Here is a 20,183-nt window from a genome sequence, read left to right on the forward strand (position 1 = left end):
TTTGATAAAGACAATATTATTATACATGATTAATGTAATCACTAGCACTGTTCAAGAAGACCAAACCTTATAAAGGAGTTCATACCTTGCATTTAAGCCATTATGGTTTGTTTCCTTCTCATTGTGTTTTCCATTTCTGTTTCTTACAATAGATGGAGATGGTGGCATTTTCTCAATGACGGATGTTAGAGAAGACTCTAGTCCCTCCGGTTTTTCATCATTGGTATACCATTTTTTTGTACCATAGATGTTTTCCTCACCAATTGTGATTTCTCACCTGCCTCTACAACTTTCTCTACCACATTAGCAGAGGATGAAGGAACACGCAAAATGGGGATAGCTAGATATGGAAAGTTGTTAGTGGAGTCTCCTAATAACCATGCATCAATTGTCTATTTCAACATCTTTGTCCTTCAATAAGCCATAGCAAAATTTTGAAATTTTTTATGTTTAGAAATAAAGGCAATAGTTGATAGGCCTAGGTGGCATTTCCATTAACAAAGGTTTTTTTTCTTATAGCCTTTGTTCACTATTTCTTTTTCAATATAAGTAAATATACTATACTTCACAAGTGTAGATGGTATATAATTAAGATGAGAAAGTTTCATGAGGAATCATTAGTGACATATCACAGAAGATCTCCAATTTGAATATTCAATTATCCATTGGAATATCATTTATTCTCCAAATGGAATCTAAAAAGCTGGAACAGAACAATAAATGACCACACTTAATGAAAAAAAGTCAAACATGAGTTATTGAATAATAATGTATCCTTGCTACTAAAATTATTTATTTGTTGAAATTTGGGCAACAATAAAATTATTTGTTGCCATTTTAATGACAAAAAAAAAAAATTACACCTTAAAAAATGTATAATTCTTATTAACTTCAAATATTATTAATATAATTTTTGAAAATAAAATGAATACAAAACACACAATTCTTATCATTTGAACTTATACAATCTATCAAACTATCCTAAAAAACAACTCTAATTCTCAATGTTGTAGCTTAATTCTAATTGATTTTTTTTTTCTATTAAAATTTGTGTAATTTTAATGACTTTTTTTAGTAATCCAAATCCATTAAAGTTATTGAAATTTCATTTTTTTTTTCCTTTTTTGTTTTTTTGTTTTTTTTTTTTTTTTGTTTTTTTTTTTGTTAACTACACATCTCTGTAATTTTTTACTATTGTTTTACCAAAATTCATGTTTCACAAAATATTTTCTCTAGTTCATTATTTTTAAAAAATACTTTTGCCAAAGTGTTACAAGTATTTCTCATTGATTTAAACTGAAAATATATTAATGATAGTTTATTCATTCTAAATTAATATTAATTGTACTAAAGTATTAAATTGTAATTTCATTTAAAAGTACCAAGAAGGAAAATCAATTTTAAATTTCAAAATTGAAATACCAACTTAGACGCCCCCAAAAAAAGCCTAATAGTAAAGCCACAACCACCCAAAAAATAAAATAAAAAAGAAAAGAAAAAAAATTATTCTATTAAAATTTTTTGGAATTTACCAAGGGAGATTAAAAACAAGATTTACCCAAGAAAAAAAATAAAGGAAAAAAAAAAAAACCAGACCAAATTCCGATGTTGTCCCTCTTTTCTTATTCCTTCTCTCTCTATAATTTGGTTGTGTTTGGTTTCATATTTTGGGAGTCGTAGAAAAATATAAAGCAAATTTTTATTAGAAAATACTTACCATTCTTGCTAACACAGTCAAGTAGCCACACTCATACCCTACTGCTTGAAATATCTTTGAAAGACATCTTGAAAAACATTTTTTCCAAAGGCTAATAAAGACGTTCAACCAAGGAATACCTCAATTCCACCTATAAGTGTTCATAAATAGACATGTTTAAAGAAAATCAGTGTGTTGCAGGTTCTCTATGATGGAGAAAACCCAAATAATAGATTGTTCAAAGGGCTAGGGTTCATGAGTGGGGCCCCTACTTTCTCCATATCTCTTTCACCATATTCTCAATCAACCATAAAAACCAATAAATTATATACAATTGAAATAATTGGATTAACCAATTCAAGATTTTAGATTCAAAAATTTTCAATATGATTTTCATATATTTTCTCCCATTTTCTGGGTAACCAAACAAACTAATAATAAAAGAAATAAGAGTACCTTAAATGTCTTGGCAACATTTTCCCATCGATTGGTGGTTGCTGGTGGCTGACTACTCTGCGGGGGATTGTCATGGGCTATGACTCCAAGTGTGGGGAGTTGAGTGTAATGTGTTTGGGTGGAAAAAAAGAATGAAATATATATCAGTAAATTCAATGACACTTAATAAAAATGTAAATGTTGCTCTTCATTTCAATGAAACTTTAAAAAGTGCCAATGTTACTCTAAATTTCCAACCATGACTCTTCCAAAAGGTGCCAACTTAAAAAAACGCCATTGAATCTAGTACATCTATCTTAGAAGTGCCAGGGTTTATAAATATTCTACAAGCGCCAAGGTTAACCTAATTCCTTGACACTTTTTAGAAGCGTTTAGGAATCAAGCGTCATAACATGCATTTTTCCTACTAGTGTAAATTACATAGAGAGTGAATTAACAAGTTGTAAGTAAAAAGACTAGGTGAAATGCCTTGATGGATCATCTCAGAGAAAAGGTTTAAAGCCTTGGTTACTCGTCTATCCTTACAAAGGCTATCAATGAGGGAGTTATAGACAACAACGTTAGGCTGACAATTTCCTTGTTCCATGCTCCTAAGTAATCTCATAGCAATGAATGTTAGATTTTATAGCCTTTTAAACTTCCACCTTGTCATCTCTCTTTAGCTTAGTCTGTAGTATCAACAATGCTTGATTATGCTACAAGTTGATGTTGCTTTCTTTATTTACCTTTTTCTTTTTTCTTCATGTGTTGTAGGACTGGATGAATAATTGCATGGTGCAAAGGCTGACTTTCTGTACAAGGTAATGTTGACTTCATCTAGTCAACATTGTATTTTAAAAACTTTAATGATTTTCACATGTAAGTCCAACCTGCTTCCTCAATTTTCCTCAGGTTGCTCATGGTTCCATATAGTGCATATATTAGGGCAATTGCTTCCCTAGGTTTCTTTTGTTTGTTGCAATATACTGGTTGTTGGATATCAGAGGTAGTTTATGTAATAGTGCCTAATTATGATGGAGATGCAATCTTTATTCTCTTGTATGTACAGAGAACATTCAAGAAGCTCTTTTTGTTACGCTTTATTCAAGAGTTCCCACAATGCAGACCAGATAATTTGACCTCATAGTTAGTAGAACAACCTCAAATATCTCCATGTTTCTTATTCTTTTCAGTTAATATCACTTAATGCATGTTGATTTCCCACTTACTCCTTGTTTTCGCCTAATACATTGTATAAGCAAGAAAATATAACCAAAAGTTTTACTCTTTTTTTTTCATGCTATCATAGAGGTGTATCCTTTACTTTGTTGTGTTATACTTAAACCTTCTTGCACGGTGGGGATGGGAATGGAGTTGGAGAAACTAGTTCAATAATGACGTTGCTCTTGCTAGTCCAACTCAAGATGCAGATAATTGCCATTATTTGAGGATGTCCGATTCTTGCAAGTTAGATGATAGAGAGATTGTTAAGAAATTAGGTTTGTGCTTCAATTAGGGAAAAAAGATGCCAAGATCTCATATTTTCTGGCATTTAAATTGAAGTTGAAAAGAAAGATGTCTAAGGTTTATGTTTGGAATATGGATGTTTTACCTTTTCATTTTAATTACTTATTTTTTTTTTTTTTTTATCAAAAATGAAGAAAAATATATTAAAAGAAGAAAAGATACAAGAGAAAGAAGAAATACAAGAGAAAGAGAAGAAACAAGAAAAGGATAAAAGGTATTTCCCACGAAAACAAAAACTGAACAAAAGAGAAAACACTCAACTTTAGAAAACTAAATACAAAGAAAAACCCCAACACTCTCAAACTTTTGAAATGCAAACCGGCAGTCTAGTTGAGTTGTAAAACACTAAGAGGAACTCCGCTAAAAGTTGCAGTACAAGAGGCCCAAAGAGAGGAATAGAAAAGAATCAAGTCCCATAACATCTCTTCCATTTTCTCCTTATCCTCAGAAATCCTATTGTTTCTTTCTTGCCACACCATCCTTAACAAAGTGAGGCAAGCGATTTTCCAAAGTGTCTTGCCTCTTAATGAATTCCCCAAACCTTTAAAAACAATAACCATCATGTCCACAATACTCCTTGGAGGGACCCAAGCCAACCCTACTAGATTGAACAACTTGTGCCAGAGTCCAATGGTAACAGGACAATGAAGAAAAATGTGGTCAATCGATTCCCCATTTCCTTTGCAAAGAATGCACCATTGAGGACAGAGAGATTTGTAGGGTCTTCTCAATTGCAACTTGTCATTGGTGTTTACCTTCCCATGTACTACTAACCAAGCGAGGCCCTTAACTTTTAAGGGGGCTTTTGAACTCCACAAAAACTTGGTCGGAAGGAACAAGATAGGATTCAAGACTTTTGACAAGGCCAAGAAAAAAAAATTTTCACTGAAAACAAGTCTGATGATGACTAAGACCAAGCTCTTGAATCTGCCAAAGAATGGGAGAAAAGCATTGAACTAAGGGAGGACATGATTCTCTAAAGGAGATCAATTTCTGTATCAGTAAGATTACAACGAAAATTAAAATTTCAAGACAGTGGAAATGAATTGCCAAGGACATTTGAGGCAGTGAGGTTTTTCACATAAATAACTCTATAAAGACCAGCAAATTGAGAGTACAAAGTTTGGTTACGCCACCAAATATCTTCCCAAAAAAAGGATTTTCTCCCCATTCCCCACCACTAAGTGGACAAAATGGGAGAAATCCTAAAAAACTTGAGCAATAGCCTTCCAAGGACATCTAAGTGAGGATAGACCAGTAATTACTTATGGTGTGGATATTTTTGTAGTTACTCCTTTTGAGTCCAAGTTGATTGGATAAAGGGAATAAATCCACTCTTACTCTACCTTTTTCTTGGAAAGTGAATATCAAATCTAGAGGATTTTCTGTGTTCTGTACTGTGTCTAGTAGATGTCTTTTATAATATTGGGTGATTATTGTCTTATAAACTTTATAGCAACATTCTTATGTTTAATTGGTGTTCTAAATAATGTACGATGTTAGTGACATTCAAAATTTTATTTCATTTAGAATTTTAGTTATGTTAAATAGTTGAAGATAGAGAATTAGAGATATTTAAGATTTCTCATATTTTTTATATCTTCTATATTTTTTTAGTATTTTTATATTTTTAATTTTTAATTGGTATGGATAAACAATATTATTGCATTTCCAAGTGAAAAAAAAAATCTTTAAAATTGAAAAAAATATATATAAAATTTCAAGAGTACGAAGAATACGAAAAATGATAGGAAGAATGTGAATATTTCTGACATTGTTCATACCATTTCTCATATTCTTCTCGCCATCTTCAATTTTTACAAAATTGGAGGGTAGGAAAAATCTTCACAATCTTTGCATCCTCCCCATATTTTTCGTACTCTCTCGAATTTTTAAATATTTTTAATTTTAAATATTTTTAGCACTAATTTCCATAATTTCTAAGTGTGATTAATAGGCCTAAATAATATTAATATAATTGGAAGTGGGAAAAAGACTATAAAATTTTAAAATTCACAAAAATTAGAGACGTGTTCTTCTTCGTACCCTCTTCACATTTTTTTGTACCCTCTTGAATTTTGAATTATTTTTAATTTTTAAATTTTTTGGTACTACTTTCCATCTTTTCCAAGTGTTTAGTATGCTTAAGCAATATTAGTATTATTGGAGGTGGGGAAAAGATTATAAAATTTTAAAATAATTTATTCATACTAATTCATTATACCCTTCTTAGATTTTTTGCACTCTCTCCAATTTTGAAGTTCTTTAAAAAAAAAAATTCATAAATTTTATCATTTCTAAATAGAATTAGTGTATTTATAAATTATATTATATTTAATAACGATAAATAAGCTTCTTATATTTTAATACTATCATATCAAAATACAAATATTATAATTTCCTTGTATTTTTGCAAAGTTAGCGACAAATATACCAATATCATCCTTTTATGAGTCAATCTCACATACATGAGATAAGAGTAATAGCATTGTTTGATGAATCGAGATAAAAACAACTAAATTAAGTTTATATGGTTTTTTTAAAATTATATTCAAATGTATAATAATTAATTTTTATTATAAAATATAATAAATTTTAAATATGATATGGTTTTCATTTCATATAATTAGTAAAGTTTTTTACATGGATCATGGTCCAATTACCTCAATGCTTTTGTTTAACCTATAATCTAAATATTGTTATGGTAGGTGATAAAAAAAATTATTTTTATTAATAAATATATTTTATAATTTTTATTTTTATTTTTTATCAATTCATGTTTTTTATGTTAATATTTATATCTTATTTATTTTATATAATAGGAAATATGAAAAAAATTGGAAATACAGGAGAGAGAATGGAAAAGTGATAAGCGGTTATTCCTTTAACGGGTCATCATTTTTTTTTTAATAAAAAATAAAAATGGACAGGCAAGATCTAATCTTGCACATCCAACAGCTAAAAAAATTTTCGGTATAGTACCAAGCCCAAGGGCAGTACTGTAGAATTTTCCTAAAAGATATCTCCTTGAACTATATTGGGAAGTATTTTTCGAATTTCATGAGCTTAGGATTTCTCTCAGTAATTATAAGAGGTTGTACAAGATTCTACTGAAGAAAAGAAAACAAAAAGTTTCTTCAGCCATCAAGGTTCAAAAAATCGGTCGAGTCTGGTACGACTCGGTCGAGTCCGGTATGACTCGGTTGAGTCCGATACGACTCGGTCAAGTCGTATCCGCCTCGATGCCGATCACGACGAATCTGATACCAGATACAATTTATACCTAAACTCGACCTTGAATCGGTTAGACTCGAATGACTCAACTGATATTCTGAGTTAACTTGATCAACTTGGAAAAAAAAAAAAAAAACAATCAATAGATTCCCTGCAAAAAAAACCCATCACAACAAGAATAAATTTTTCAGAGAAATCAGAGATTCCTCTACAAAAGAAAACCCGTGAAAATTTGGAACAAACCCGTGACCCTTTCAAAAGCCTTTAAAAAGAGCCTCAATTGAAGAATAACTTACTTAACCCTAAATCCACCATCGTCGGAGTGTAGAATCTTCATCTTTAGTGCACTGCCGGTGGGAAGGTAGCAGATCATGGTTGTATGGTAGTAGTGGGAAGGTCCGATAGTCTGAGAGGCTGCAGATCGTGGTCTTCGTGGTGTCTTGGGGAAGAAAATAGCCGATGCACATCGATTTTTGTGGTGTTGGGGAAGAAGATAGAGGGCAAGGGTTTCAAACCAGCAAGTAATAACTAATAAAGGTAATAAAGGGAAAAAGATCAATCTTTATTTTGTTTCCTTTCTTTTTCCTCAGTTTGGTTGCTGTGAAATCTTTATTTTACTACACAATGCACATTTCTCTCTCTTTTTCCCTTTTTTGCTATCGTGTTGTGCTTAATGAACCAGGTGAGTATATATATACCTCTGTGTATATGGTTTTAATTTATTGTTGCTATATTAATCTATCATTCATTTTTGTTTTTTTTTTTCTTTTGTAAAATAGAAAATGGTGGTAACTTTTATTGACAATGAAATAGTTTTTAATACCTCACTTTAAAATTTTTAACAACATAAGATTAGTATATACATATTGTGTAAGAGAGTTCTTACTTTTTACATATAAGTTTTTATTTTATTTTATTTTTTTAAATGTATCCAAATGAAGTAAGATATGGTTTGGATATACTTGTCATTTTTTGTTTTTAAAAGTAGAAAATGATAAATCCTATACAAGATGTAATAATCGTTTGAGACTTGCAATAATTATTTTTAAAAACCATTTATGAAATTGAAGAATTAGAAAATAATGTTTATATGAAATTGGAGAATTTATAATGATAATATTATGATGGTATTAAATATATTTATATGTAATGTTTTTATTTTATATAGAGATTATATTTTTAATTTATTAAATTATATGATTTTTTAATCTTATAATATTCAACTGGTTCACTAAATTCTTTTTGTATGGTATAGAAATACAAAATACATTTATAAGGTACAAATATTGTATTTTTAATTTATGTTTTTATCTTATAATATTACAAAATTAAATTACATTAGAAAATTAATAATTATTTAAAACAATTTTTTTTCAAATAATCATAAATGATTTAATAATACGGAATGAAGGGTATGTATTTACATGGTATAGAAAAATCACATTTATATTTGAATCAATTTTACTTCATTATATCATGTAGATTTTTTATTTTATAATATTCTACAATTAAATTACAATAGAAAATCAATAATTATCAAAACAATAAATTGGTTCACTAAATTATTTTTGTATGGTATAGAAATATAAAATACATTTATATGGTAAACTTTATATAGTATAGATATTGTATTTTTAATTTCTGTTTTTGTTTTATAATATTAAAAAATTAAATTACACTAGAAAATTAATAATGATTTAAAACAATATTTTTTTTTCAAATAATCATAAATGGTTTAATAATACAGAATGAAGGGTATGTATTTACATGATATAGAAAAATCACATTTATATTTGAATCAATTTTACTTCATTATATCATGTAGATTTTTTTATTTTATAATATTCTACAATTAAATTACAATAAAAAATCAATAATGATTTAAAACAATTTTTTTTTCAAATAATCATAAATGATTTAATAATACGGAATGAAGGGTATGTATTTACATGGTATAGAAAAATTAAATTTATATTTGAATCAATTTTACTTCATTATATCATATAGATTTTTTATTTTATAATATTCTACAATTAAATTACAATAAAAAATCAATAATGATTTAAATCAATTTTTTTTTCAAATAATCATAAATGATTTAATAATACGGAATGAAGGGTATGTATTTACATGGTATAGAAAAATTAAATTTATATTTGAATCAATTTTACTTCATTATATCATGTAGATTTTTTTATTTTATAATATTCTACAATTAAATTACAATAGAAAATCAATAATTAACAGAACAATAAATCGGTTCACTTAATTATTTTAGTATGGTATAGAAATATAAAGTACATTTATATGGTAAACTTTATATGGTATAGATATTGTATTTTTAATTTATGTTTTTATCTTACAATATTAAAAAATTAAATTACATTAGAAAATTAATAATTAATTATTTTTTTTCAAATAATCATAAATGATTTAATAATACGGAATGAAGGGTATGCATTTACATGGTAAATTACATTTATATTTGAATCAATTTTATTTCATTATATCATGTAGATTTTTTATTTTATAATATTCTACAATTAAATTACAATAGGAAATCAATAATTATCAAAACAATAAATTGGTTCACTAAATTATTTTTGTATGGTATAGAAATATAAAGTACATTTATATGGTAAACTTTATATGGTATAGATATTGTATTTTTAATTTATGTTTTTATCTTATAATATTGCAAAATTAAATTACATTAGAAAATTCATAATTTTTTTTTTCAAATAATCATAAATGATTTAATAATACGGAATGAAGGGTATGCATTTACATGATAAATTATATTTATATTTGAATCAATTTTACTTCATTATATCATGTAGATTTTTTATTTTACAATATTCTACAATTAAATTACAATAGGAAATCAATAATTATCAAAACAAACTTTTTTAAAAGAATTTTTTTTATAAAAATATTCATTTATTTAACTATTATTTCTTCTAATTAAAAAAACAGATAAATAAGTGGAAAACAAAGGATGATGAACTTAGGTGAGATTGTGTTTATTGCTTTTTTTAGTAGAATTTATTTTTATATGGTAACAATATGAAACATATAAGTGAGTGGAAAATTGAATATTATAATTCTTATATAAATGTGTTTATAAATATTTAATTTGAAAAGTAACTTGTTTTCCTTTTATACATGATTAGGTTAAAATTTCAAAATGGCTTCAAAACATTATATTGGTTGGGAGCATGCAGAACCTGTTGGTGGTAGTAGAAGAACCACAAAGTGCAAATATTATGGGAAAGTCATACATGACAATATAACAAGATTAAAGCAACACATCGCACATATATCTGGACAAGAGGAAGGATGTCCACGTGTACTGGTAGAAGTGTCACATAGTGTTAGACAACATATGACTAATACTTCAAAAGAAAAAGCACAGTTAAAGAAAAAAAAAACGACTTTTGAATTCCTTAAATAAAGAAATTTTCTATGAAATTGATGAGGGCGATTCTGATGATGAAATTGAGGAAATTGCTATGGTTGATCTTGAAAGAAGAGAAATGAAACAAGCAATGAAAGAAAGTCGTCGAATTTTTTAAGAAAGTGGACAAGAGCATTAGAAAGGTGGTAGTTCCTCACAACCTTCTAATGCTAGGATTAAGTGCAGACTGACACGTAGCTTCAGTGTAAAAGAAGGAGCTAGCATACCTCCAAAAGGAATTGATCCCTACATGTTCCCATCAAAGCAGAAATCAATAAAAAGCTTGTTTTCTACTGAAGACGTGAAGAAAGTGGGTAAAGCTATTTCTAAATTCTTTATCTTTAATGCAATACCCTTTAATGCAGCTGACAGTGGGCCTTACTATCAATCAATGATTGATATAATAGCAGCAGCATGTCTAGACATCAAGGGTCTCACAGGATACCAAATTGGAAATACATATTTGGAAGAGGAGATGCAAAAGCTTGAGGTATACATAACAACATTGAAGGCTAAATGGCCTATATATGGGTGCACAATCATGTGTGATGGTTGGAGTTCTAGGACTAGAAAGCCTATCATCAATTTCATGATTTATTATGATAGAAGTATGATATACCAGTCTTCAGTTGACACTACCAACATACCTAAGACAGCAAACTACATATTTTCCCTTATAGATAAAGTTGTAGAGGAGGTTGGGGAGGAAAATGTTGTTCAAGTAGTCACTGATAATGAGACAAGTTTTAAAGCAGTCGGTATATTGTTGATGGAAAAGCGGAAGCATTTGTTTTAGTCTCCTTGTGCAGCCCACTATATTGATTTAATGCTTGAAGATATTGCAAGCATGAAGCAGATTAAGGAGACATTAGATCAAGCTAAGATGATCACATGATTTATTTATAATAACTTGAAAGTAGTGAATTTGATGAAAGTGTTCACCAATGATAGAGATCTGTTAAGGTCAGGAATAACCAGTTGTGCCACTGAATTCATTTCACTTGAAAGTCTTATACGTTATGAGGGTGTTTTGAAGAGAATATGCACAACAAATGAGTGGTGTGAATTCAATAAAGATAGGAGCATAAAAAGTCTAAAAGATAAGGTATCCAACCTTATCTTAACTGATCAATTTTGGAAGAAGGCAGGAAAAGTTCAAACCATCATGGAACCTCTCATCAAAGTATTGAAATTGGTTGATCAAGATAAAAATCCCACACTATCAATCATTTTATGAAGCAATGGATTGAGCTAACTTGGCTATCAAGGCATCGGTCAAGCAATGGGAAAGTATTGGGAAGTCATTGATAGAAGGTGGAAAGGTCAATTGCACAGACATTTGCATGCTGCAGGTAATAAAAAAATTCTTTATATATTTTTTATTATTTTTTTCAGGTACAAATTATTATAAACTGATTATTATTTAACTTATGCTAGCATATTTTTTAAATCCAATGTTCCAATATTCAAAGCATTTCTCCAACCATCTGGAAATTAAAGTTGGATTAAAGGAGGTTATCAAGAGATTAGAGCCAGATTTGGATAGACAAGTAAAAGCTATTAACCAGGTATAATAATAGTTTATGACCTTTCTATATTACATTTTGTATATGTAATGTGCATTAACAAAAAAAAATGTTAATGATGTAGGTGAAATTATTTGTTGACGACGGAGGAGAATTTGGAAGTGCACTTACAAATAAATTAATAAATCAATCTCTTCCAGGTACTCAATACATTTACATCTATTAGAAATAAGAAATTATCATCATTTTTTATTAAATATATCATAGTGATTAATAAGTATGCATTTTCTTTATTATAGTTGAATGGTGGAACAACTATGGCGACAAAGGTCCACATCTACAAAAAATTGTTGTTAAAAATTTAAGCCAAACTTGTTCTTCATCAGGTTGTGAAAAAAATTGGAGCACATGGTCATTGATTCACACAAAGTTGCGCAACCGTTTGGCAATGAAAAAGTTGCATAAGTTAGTTTATGTGCACTATAATATGCGACTTCGAGTTAAGAATTTGATGCAAGAACAAACAATGAAGATTTGTACAATCCAATTGATCCTAATCATATCTTTAATGATGATGATATATTAGATGAGTGGATACGAGAAAGAAATGAGCCTATTTTATCATCTGATAATTTGGATTGGTTGGATAAAGGTCTTCCCACTAATGAAGAAGGTAGAGAAACAATTCATGAAGATGACAGTGCCACAAATCATAGAGTTAGTAGGCGTATACGTAATGCTACACAAGAAAGAGATGTTGACTCCCGTCGTAAAGGTAAGGTTCCTAGAAAAAAAAATTCAAGTTCTAGTAGTGATGATGGTGACAATGAGGACAATAGGCGAGTGGTGGCACTAGTGGGGGCAGTAGAGGAGTTGGTGGCATTGGTGAGGGTATTAGAGGAAATGGTAGCACTAAGGGCAGTTATGTTAGTCAAGTAGATCCTAACATGTCATGGGCACAAGGAGGTGAAAATTACTATGCCACACAAGATACAGATCATAGATATCGACCGGGGATATGGAAACAACAAAAGCATTTGGAAAGACTAACTACATTTCCCAGCGATGATGATTATTCTAATAGGCATGATTATCATAAATCAAATTATCACCGTATTGATGAACACTTACAAATTTGGGTATAGGATCAAGGTCATATTTCAGAGGGGTAGATGATAGATCATATCACAACTTTAGAGACAGTGATAGCTCTTCCAGTACTTTTAGTAGAAATGATTTTGATCGATTTCCAATGATGCATCCAGAGGGATATTCAAATATTGGAACACGAGCTAGTGATTCATATGGATATGATCAATCTTCTAGTAGCAGTAGCATTGCTTATCGAGGTTTTGGATGCTATCAATATGGTGTTGATCCCGAACAGCCTTCAAAACCATATTTTCCTGATTATGGATCATCAAGTCAATCATCTCACCCAACATATTCGAGTTATGAACAATTCTTTCAACCATATCCTCACTACGGGAATTGCCACCCCAAGTTAAATACTCGTCATAGGACTGATGATGATGATTTTGAACCCCCTCGTCATTCAACATGGAATTGATTATAGTATTGTATGTTTGTTAGTAAAATTGTTATTATATTTGAAATAAAATAATTTTCTTTTATTAGCATTATCATAAATAACTCTGAGCATGTACTTTTATAACTATTTAAATAATGTTAAATGTGAGACAATTTTATTTTATTAATTTTTTTAGCTTATTTAATTGTATATATTTTTCTTATGATTTACATAATATTTTTATAGTTTTTTGAATTTTCTAATTAGCTTATTTTACGTATTGCCTGATACCAAACCGATACACCAAGACTGATACGCCTCGGGATCCTCCGAGTCAGTGACTGATACCGTGACTTTGAACCATGTCAACCATGGGAATGGGGGCCATGACAGCTATTGAAATCCTATGTCTATCACATTTTCTTTCTCTCATTACTCAAGCATTTACTTCACGGAGGTAGAAATAGGATCAGTTTCACTTGTTTCCATCTTCCTTTCGCTTCGTTTTGCGCTTTGTTTTCCTTTTCAAAACATCATGGACGTTGTTGGAGAGGCTCTTCTTTCCACTGCCCTCAACTTGCTGTTTGAAAAGTTGGGTTCCTCTGATCTCATTAAGTTTGCACGCCAGGAGGATGTCCACACTGAGCTCAAGAAATGGGAGAAGGAGTTGCAGAGCATCTGGCAAGAGCTCAACGATGTGGAGGAGAAGCAGACCACAAACGTGGTTGTCAAATCATGGCTATTCAATCTGAGGGTTTTGGCGTATGATGCAAGGTTCAAAAAATCGGCCAAGTCCGATACGACTCAGCCGAGTCGTATCCGCCTCGATGCCGATCGGAATGAGTCTGATATCAGATACCTAGACTTGGTCTTGAATCGGTTGGACTCGGATGACTCGATCGATATTCCGAGTTAACTCAGTCAACTCAGAAAAAAAAAAAAAAAAAAAAAAAAAAAAAAAAAAAACCAATCAACAAATTCTCTGCAAAAGAAACTCATCACAACAAGAATCAATTTTTCAAAGAAATCAGAGATTCCTCTGTAAAATAAAACCCATGAAAATTTGAAACAAACCCGTGAAATTTTGAAACAAACCCTTAACCTTTTTTGAAAACCTTTAAAAAGAGCATCGGTTGAAGAATAACTTACCTAACCCTAAATCCACCATTACCGGAGTGTAGAATCTTCATCTTTGGTGCAGTGCCTGGTAGGAAGGTAGTAGATCGTGGTTGTATGGTAGCAGTGGGAAGGTCCGATAATCTGAGAGGCTGCAAATCCAAATCATGGTCTTCGTGGTGTGTTGGGAAAGAAGATAGCAAGGCTACAGAGTATAGATCGGTCTTCGTGGTCTTCGTGGTGTGTTGGGGAAGAAGATAGCAAGGCTGCGTCTTCGTGGTGTTGGGGAAGAAGATAGAGGGCAAGGGTTTCAAACCAGCAGGTAATAACTAATAAAGGAATTCCCCTTTTCTGCTATATAGTTGCGTTTAATAAAGCATATCAGTAAATGTATACTCTCTATATATGGTTTAACACTTTATTATTGCTATATATAATCTATCTTTCCTTTTCAAATATTGGATAACATTTTTGTTTTTAGGTGCCAATTAATTTGATTGACTTTCATCCATGACATAAATGAGAAAACATAAATGAATATCTTTAATATTTTAAAATTATTATCCCTATTAAATTATACATTTTATCAATTTCTCAATACTCTTAATAAAATAAGTTATTATATTTTTATACAATGACAAGTGACATTAAATACTAATTTATTTATTAAGTGATTAATTAAAATTCATCTTAGCCCTTGACCATCCTTGAGATGTGATCTATTAGTCTTTGGTTGAATGGTCTTTGATTTTTGTTTTATATTCTTCAACTATGGTATAATCTAATTTTGAATTTACGTATATAAATTATAAATTAAATAAGACATAATTAATAATTTTAAATTATTTCATGAATTTTTTAATTTTTAAAAATAATTTAGAATTCAAAAAACCAATCTAATTAGTTACATATAAAATCAGAACATTTTATAATATTATGTTCATAATTCAATTCTAAATGAGTACATGGAATGAAAAATTTGACTCATTTTTAAAAAGTTAAACTTTATTAATTATTCAATTTAAATAAAATATTATGAAAAATTATTACTTTAAATATTTATTATTAATTTTTAACCAAAAAAATGAGGAAGATGTTAATATTTTTATGTTTCTAATATATACTAAAATAGTATTTTTGTTTTTATAAAAATAGAATAAAATTAACTTATGATTTTATTAAAATATCATATATAAGTAAAAAATTATAAGTACTCTTTTGTAATAGATACTAAACCTTCGTTTAGGTTATATTTGATTCCCAAAAAATTATTAAGAAAAATTATTTTTTTTCACTATTTTTAACATAAAAAAATATAAAAGATAATCAACTGCAATTAAAAATTAGCTAAATATTTATATATTTTTAAATTATATAATCTTTATATAGAAAAATAAATAAATAAAATGAATTAAAAGAGCCATAAAAAAAATAATTTATTAACCTTAAATTTGTTTAGTTTTCTTTTTTCTTTTTCCTCTAATATTCATAAACCAAATATAGCATTAGTAAATGACTTATTTAATTAAAAAGGTTATTGAAAACCCAAATTTGTAAATCCAACCCTTCATTATTTTTTTGGCATCATTTAAATAAAACACTCTCATTTTTTTTCTTATAAAAATAATTATTTCTTTTAAGCATTCATGTAAATACTTAAAATAATCAAGGGTATTTATATATATATATATATATATATATATATATATATATATATATAAAAGAGTTAATCTTCAAATATAAGGATTATTTTCATCATTTTTAACTAATTAGGTTTTAATAAATTGAGTTACTCTTCAAGTATAAGGATTATATAAAATTTTGTATAATACTACAAAATATAATGCACAAGAAATTGTATTGAATACTTTAAAAATATCACTCAATTTTCTATTAGTATAAATAAATTTACATTATATTAGTGACAAAAAATTTCCCTATTATTCAATTGCATTAATACTATATTGCAAAATTAAATTACAATAGAAAATTAATAATTATTAAAAAAAATTTCAAATAATCATAAATGATTTAATAATACGGAATGAAGGGTATGCATTTACATGGTAAATTACATTTATATTTGAATCAATCTTACTTCATTATATCATGTAGATTTTTTTATTTTATAATATTCTACAATTAAATTACAAAAGGAAATCAATAATTATCAAAACAATAAATTGGTTCACTAAATTATTTTTGTATGGTATAGAAATATAAACTACATTTATATGGTAAACTTTATATAGTATAGATATTGTATTTTTAATTTATGTTTTTATCTTATAATATTGCAAAATTAAATTACACTAGAAAATTAATAATTATTTTTTTTTAAATAATCATAAATGATTTAATAATATGGAATGAAGGGTATGCATTTACATGGTCAATTACATTTATATTTGAATCAATCTTACTTCATTATATCATGTAGATTTTTATTTTTTTTAATATTCTACAATTAAATTACAATAGGAAATCAATAATTATCAAAACAAACTTTTTTAAAAGAATTTTTTTTACAAAGATATCCATTTATTTAAATATTATTTATTTTAATTAAAAAAAACAGATAAACAAGTGGAAAACAAAGGATGATGAACTTAGGTGAGATCGTGTTTATTGCTTTTTTAGTAGAATTTATTTTTATATGGTAACAATATGAAACATATAAGTGAGTGGAAAATTGAATATTATAATTCTTATATAAATGTGTTTATATATATTTAATTTGAAAAGTAAGTTGTTTTCCTTTCATACATGGTTAGGTTAAAATTTCAAAATGGCTTCAAAACATTATATTGATTGGGAGCATGCATGTAGAACCAGTTGGTGGTAGTAGAAGAACCACAAAGTGTAAATATTGTGGGAAAGTCATACATGACAGTATAACAAGATTAAAGCAACACATCGCACATATATCTGGATAAGTGGAAGGATGTCCACATGTACTGGTAGAAGTGTCACATAGTGTTAAACAACATATGTCTAATACTTCAAAAGAAAAATCACAGTTAAATAAAAAAAACGACTTTTGAATTCCTTAAATAGAGAAAATTTCTATGAAATTGATGAGAGTGATTCTGATGATGAAATTGAGGAAGTTGTTATGGTTGATCTTGAAAGAAGAGAAATGAAACAAGCAATGAAAGAAAGTTGTCGAATTTTTGAAGAAGGTGGACAAGAGCATCAGAATGGTGATAGTTTCTCACAACCTTCTAATGCTAGGATTAAGCGCAGACTGACACATAGCTTCAGTGTAAGAGAATGAGCTAGCATACCTCCAAAAGGAATTGATCCCTACATGTTCCCATCAAAGCATAAATCAATAAAAAGCTTGTTTTCTACTGAATGCGCGAAGAAAGTGGGTAAAACTATTTCTAAATTCTTTCTATTTAATGCAATACCCTTTAATGCAGTTGACAGTGGGCCTTACTATCAATCAATGATTGATACCATAGCAGCAACAGGCCCAGGCATCAAGGGTCTCACGGTATACCAAATTGGAAATACATATTTGGAAGAGGAGATGCAAAAGCTTGAGGTATACATAACAACATTGAAGGCTAAATGGCCTATATATGGGTGCACAATCATGTGTGATGGTTGGAGTTCTAGGGCTAGAAAGCCTATCATCAATTTCATGATTTATTGCGATAGAAGTATGATATACCAGTATTCAGTTGACACTACTAACATACCTAAGACAACAAACTACATCTTTTCCCTTATGGATAAAGTTGTAAAGGAGGTTGGGGAGGAAAATGTTGTTCAAGTAATCACTGATAATGAGGCAAGTTTTAAAGCATCCGGTATGTTGTTGATGGAGAAGCGGAAGCATTTGTTTTAGTCTCCTTGTGCAGCCCACTGTATTGATTTAATGCTTGAAGATATTGCAAGCATGAAAATAGTGAATTTGATGAAAGTGTTCACCAAGGATAGAGATCTATTAAGGCCAGGAATAACCCATTTTGCCACTGAATTCATTTCACTTGAGAGTCTTATATGTTATGAGGTTGATTTGAAGAGAATGTGCACAACAAAATAGTAGCATGAATTCAATAAATATAGGAGCAGAAAAATTCTAAGAGATAAGGTATCCAACCTTATCTTAACTGACCAATTTTGGAAGAAGGCGGGGGAAATTCAAACCATCATGGAACCTCTCATCAAAGTATTGAAATTGGTTGATCAAGATAAAAAGCCCACACTATCAATCATTTATGAAGCAATGGATAGAGCTAAATTGGCTATCAAGGCATTGGTCAAGCAATAGGAATAGTATTGGGAAGTCATTGATAGAAGGTGGAAAGGTCAATTGCACAGACATTTGCATGCTACAGGTGATAAAAAAATTCTTTATATATTTTTTATTATTTTTTTCAAGTACAAATTATTATAAACTGATCATTATTTAACTTATGGCAGCATATTTTTTAAATCCAATGTTCCAATATTCAAAGCATTTCTCCAACCATCTGGAAATTAAAGTTGGATTAAAGGAGGTTATCAAGAGATTAGAGCCAGATTTGGATAGACAAGCAAAAGCTATTAACGAGGTATAATAATAGTTTGTGACCTTTATATAATGCATTTTGTATATGTAATGTGCATTAACAAAAAAAAAATGTTAATGATGTAGGTGAAATTATTTGTTGACGGCCAAGAAGAATTTGTAAGTGCACTTACAAAGAAAGCAATAAATCAGTCTCTTTCAGGTACTCAATACATTTAAGTCTATTACAAATAAGAAATTATTATCATTTTTTGTTAAATATATCATAGTGATTAATAAGTATGCATTTTCTTTATTATAGCTGAATGGTAGAACAACTATGACGATGAAGGTCCACATCTATAAAAGATTGTTATTAAAATTTTAAGTCAAACGTGTTCTTCAACAAGTTGTGAAAGAAATTGGAGCACATGGTCATTGATTCACACAAAGTTGCGTAACCGTTTGGCAATGAAAAAGTTGCATAAGTTAGTTTATGTGCACTACAATATGTGACTTCGAGTTAAGAATTTGATGCAAGAGCGAAGCAATGAAGATTTATACAATCCAATTTATCTAAATCATATCTTTAATGATGATGATATATTAAATGAGTGGATACGAGAAGAAGACGAGCCTATTTTATCATCTAATAATTTGAATTGGTTGGATAAAGGTCTTTCCACTAATGAAGAAGGTAGAGAAAGAGATGTTGATTCCCGTCATAAAGGTTAGGCTTTTAGAGTAATTTCTTCTAGTTATAGTAGTGACGATGGTGAAAATAGGGGCAGTATGCGGGGTGGTGGCACTAGTGGGGGCAATAGAGGAGTTGGTGGCACCAGTGAGGGTATTGGAGGAGATTATAGCACTGGAGGCGGTTATGTTAGTCAAGTAGATCCTGGCATGTCATGGACACAAGGAGGTGAAAATTACTATGCCACACAAGATACAGATCATGGATATCGACCAGGGATATGGGAACAACAAAAGCATTTGGAAAGACTAACTACATTTCCCAACGATGATGATTATTCTAGTGGGCATGATTATCATAGATCAAATTATCACCGTATTGATGAGCACTTACAAAATTTGGGTATAGGATCAAGGCCGTATTTCAGAGGGGTAGATGATAGATCATATCACAACTTTAGAAATCG

This window comes from Vitis riparia, chromosome 14, assembly GCF_004353265.1.
Source record: "Vitis riparia cultivar Riparia Gloire de Montpellier isolate 1030 chromosome 14, EGFV_Vit.rip_1.0, whole genome shotgun sequence".
NCBI classification, from domain to species: domain Eukaryota; kingdom Viridiplantae; phylum Streptophyta; class Magnoliopsida; order Vitales; family Vitaceae; genus Vitis; species Vitis riparia.